The sequence below is a fragment of the Octodon degus genome, unplaced genomic scaffold (assembly GCF_000260255.1).
Source record: "Octodon degus isolate 3935 unplaced genomic scaffold, OctDeg1.0 scaffold00060, whole genome shotgun sequence".
Classification (NCBI taxonomy): domain Eukaryota; kingdom Metazoa; phylum Chordata; class Mammalia; order Rodentia; family Octodontidae; genus Octodon; species Octodon degus.
In genome coordinates this window covers 4,496,731-4,501,203 of record NW_004524636.1, presented here as the reverse complement: position 1 = coordinate 4,501,203, position 4,473 = coordinate 4,496,731, and positions in this window count along the sequence as shown.

Sequence of the window (4,473 nt, the reverse complement as noted above, 5' to 3'; positions counted from 1 at the left end):
AGTAGCCCACTGTTAAAAGCAAACCTTTAGAACCAAGATACCCAACATGGTAGCCACCACCACATGTGCTGCTTAAATTATAATTATTCTAAAATAAAGTGAAAAGTTAGCTCTTTCGGTTTTGCCAAAGCCATTTCAAATGCTCAATAACCACAAAGTACTACAATATTGTACCATGCAGAGCTAGGATAATGACCATCACTGAGGAAGTTTCCACTGAGTCACAAAGCAACACAGGGGTTTATTTTTTTCCATAATTTTATTGAGAAACAACAATGAGACAGTTTCAAACCAAATTGGTAGGACAGTTTCAATAATTAACACATTGCATACATTCTTCCTAGTGGTTAATTGCTGTACAAGATGCGGACTTGATATCCTATTTACAAACACTATTAGAACAAATCCCTCTATTCATTAAGAGAATGTAACTATATATCTATCCTAACCATTTTGAATACACAGATACAAAATGGATATTCATCTGTATCCCCTTTTTTTGTTAAGTTCCATCATTTAAATATTATAGGTGTGTAAACTCAGCAAAATATTCCAAAAGAGTTCAGTAGTCCATAATAGTATTGGGTCTTCCACTTCACTGGCAATGTCAGAAATTGTTGACCTGAATCCCCTACAGCTGAACCTAACACCATGGTTTTACTTCTTATACTTCGTTTTTATACTTTTCTGCTTGATGGTTAAGACCAAGGTAAAGCAGGACCTATGCAACAAGAGTTGTAGCTTTTGGTCTGATAAGGTCAGTGAAATCCCCTCAGGATTTATCCTGAGATCCTGTACCTCAGATTGTAGAACCTTTGTCAGTGTCAGCCATGTGGATGAGTCACGGCCATTGCTTGGTCAATGTGCTCTCCATGAAAGCCTGAGAGAATGTTTTCTCTCCATGTGACTCTCCTTAGGCACACTCTACATCATCGATCACTTTCCTCTTTGGCCCCATAATCTACTTGATCAGAAAATTTGGGACATTACCGAGTTACATGACATTACAGTACAAGTTCTCATATGTCCTGAGCCTTAATTGACCTTGGAAGGCTAGGGCCAAAATGTTGGCTTTCCTTGTGGCCCTGCTTTTTCTCTAGTTTTGGTCTGCAAACTTAGGTTGTTAACCATCCAGAAGAGAAATTTATTGTTATTACCATACAACCTAGGCTGTTAAGCTTAACCTCACTATCTGTCTGAATATCAAACATCTTAGGCATAACATGGAACAGGTATTTTTCATCAAGTATTGATATGTTGAACTTTAAGTCCCTATAGAATACGATGAAAAAACATTTAAAAATTAGAATATATTTTTAAAAATAGGCATAAAGAATTATATACTTCTTATGTTTACACATAAGTCCAAAAATCTAACCTTATACAACCTTGAAGCAGGACAGTCAACACAGGGGTTTAAATCTCTACCCACAGAAGCTAAGATTATAAACTCTTGCTGCTTTAAGTCATTAAGTTTTTGAGTAGCTATAGCCAATAGGTAAGTCACATACTTTCCATATTTTAACTCATAACAATCCTTTAATAAGCTTGGCTGGGCTGTAGTGGTGACCCAGGATACACCCAGGCCACCTTAGACCAGTTAATGGACAGGCCAATCAGAATTTCCCTTTCTGATTTACAGATGGTTTAAACCTGCAGATAGAGGCTGGGATTATAGCTCAGCAGCATACGCACTTTCTGGCAAATGCAAGGTCCTGAGTTCGATCCCCAGTACCAAAAGATAGATAGATAGATAGATAGATAGATAGATAGATAGATAGATAGATAGAACCTGCACATATCTTCCATTACTTTTCAAATGCTTAAAAATAAACTATTAAAAAAAAAAACAATCCTTTAATAGAACCTACTACTTTGCTTCCACTTTACAGATAGGCAAACCAAGACACAGAGAAGGTAGTTAACTTGTTTGCAGTCACACAGTGAACAGGCATAAGAGTGGAGAGAGATTCAAACCTAGAAAGCCAGGGTTTGGTATCTTGCTCTCAGATGCTGCTTCACTTCAGATCAGGTAGAACACATCTCTGTGGGTAGCCATCTTGAAGGATAGCTTTGGGAAGTCACTAGGAGGCAGATGACTTCCTTTTACTCTCCCCCATCCAAGACAATCTGAGGCAGTCTATGAGGTGGAAGCCAAGCAAGGGGAGCCTTTACATGCCCTGCTCCGCCCCCAGCTGGTTCCAATGTGGAGCTGGAGTTTTGTTACCACCCAAGTGCAGGCCCGGTGACATGTTCAGAACAGAATTTGTATGTCAGTAAAACTGCAGGGCCAACCAGATAGCTCAGCGGATTAAAGCACCTGCTTAGGCAGACACAGGGACCAGGTTTGGTAACTGGTGTGCCGTGCCAGCCCCGCCCCCAGGGCGCACTGTGACAGCAATTGAGACTGGGTGTGGTGGCACACACCTGTAATCCCAGAGTTTGGGAGGCTGAAAACAGGAGGATCACTACGAATCTGATCTGTGTAGTGAGGCCCTGTAGACCTTATACTAAATACATTTTTAAAAAAGACTGCCCAGATGCCTCATGCAACATTAAAGTCTGAGAAGTACGGCTCTAATCCCTAGGCCAGACCACACCTGTTATGGGCAGCAGCTGAACATCAAACACATGGGTTCATGGGATGTGTGCTGCCCAAACCACAGCTGCTGCGGAGAGAAAAGCTAAGCTTAGCATTTTACAAAGTGGTTCTTCGAAATATCAAAAAGATGAGGGGAAAGAAAACCTGAAGCGACAGGTGGGGAAAAGCAGGAAGAACAAATAACCTCTCCTTGTGTCAAAGAGAAATCAAGAACTCCAGGGGGTGATCAGTAAACATTAGGGTGTCAGAGAAGACCTGCCTTAAAAGACAAAAATCAAACAAGACAGCAAAATTGCCTCTCATCGAGTGAGGCCAGGGGTAACAGTACACTCACTGTATGGGTTTGTGAAAGGAATGTGAAAAGATGCTTTATTCTAGCCATATCTGTCAACAGTAAATAATATGCCAGTAAAAGTTACAACTTAAAAGAAAGGAAGCAAAACTTCTTCCCTTTTCCCTGTTCAGTTAGCGGGAGTATAATTAGAGCTAATCCCCAGCTATGAATGACCAACTCCATGACTCACCCTAGGACTTCACATTTGATCAGTACAATCTGAGATTTAAAAAACCAATCACAGACAGCACTTCCTGCACCCTTCTCAAGGCTTCCAGAGAAGTGGGAAAAGAGGCCACAGCAACAGACCAAAGGCACAGGTCTAAGACGACCCTGGTAGCATCCTCCTGCCTCAATGGTAGAACCCATTTCCAAGGAGACTGTTTAGATAGAAGTTGCTGCCATGGATCTGAAGGAGAGGAGACACGTAGCTCAAGGTCCACCCAAACCACTTGTGGCAGAGACACAGTCTAGCAGCAGTGTCAAGGCCAGCATGTGCCAGGTCGATCCGAGGACCGGCTGCGCAGTGTGCTGGGCCCCACCCCAAATTTCCAACTGAGTCAGGGCAGACATGGTCAGAGTACTTGCCTTGCTCACCTCTCCCCAGGTGTTCGGATGAGATCCATAGAGGTGCAGGCTGTGGAGAAGAGCATGGTGTGCATCAAGGAAAACTCCGATCCAGTGTCATGACGCAGCTTCAACTCTGCTCCTTAGAAAATGTGTGTCCTGTGGCCAGGGAGATAGTTCAGTAGAATAAGTGCCTGGCTGGCAAGCACAAGGTCCTGAGTTCAATCCCCAATACCACAAAAAAAAAGAGAAAGAAAGAAAGAAAGAAAGAAAGAAAGAAAGAAAGAAAGAAAGAAAGAAAGAAGAAAATGTGTGTCCTGAGACAAATAACTTTCCTTAGTCTCCGTTTCTTGTTTCTCAAGAAGGAATAACAGCAGGACTACCTCTTAGAATGGCCATAATGGTTGAAAACATTAATTATATAAACAGTAAAATGGTACTTAAATTATAAAAGTTTTCTGTGACAATTATGAACCAATGAAAGATGAAGACAACAAATTATTTTCATACTGCTTTTATTCATCATAATTTATGCTCCCTAGGCAGCATTCTGGAAAAAGGAAAGCACTACATATCAATTTATTCTGTTATTTTATCATGTTATTAATCTGTTCTCAAATACTACATATGAAACAATGATCCATCAAAGAAAAGACTAACATGATTTCCTGTGATTTAAAACACATTCTAAAGAATAAAAGTAATTTTTTGCACAAGTCTATAGCTACAGCAGACTCAAGGACAGTAGTTTTTTAAACACCTTTTTAGATTGTAATTATTAAATAAAGGTTTAATAATCCATTGTAATGGCATAAAAGAAAGACCTGCCAGCAAAGGGCTGTCAGAGCATCGGGACACAGCATCTGGAGCAGGAAGCAGAACACAAGCAAGGGAGGGAGGCCAAGCCAGGATGATGCTAGCTCAAGACGGCCATCACCACTACAGTGCAAGCGGACAAAGCCAGTGAAAT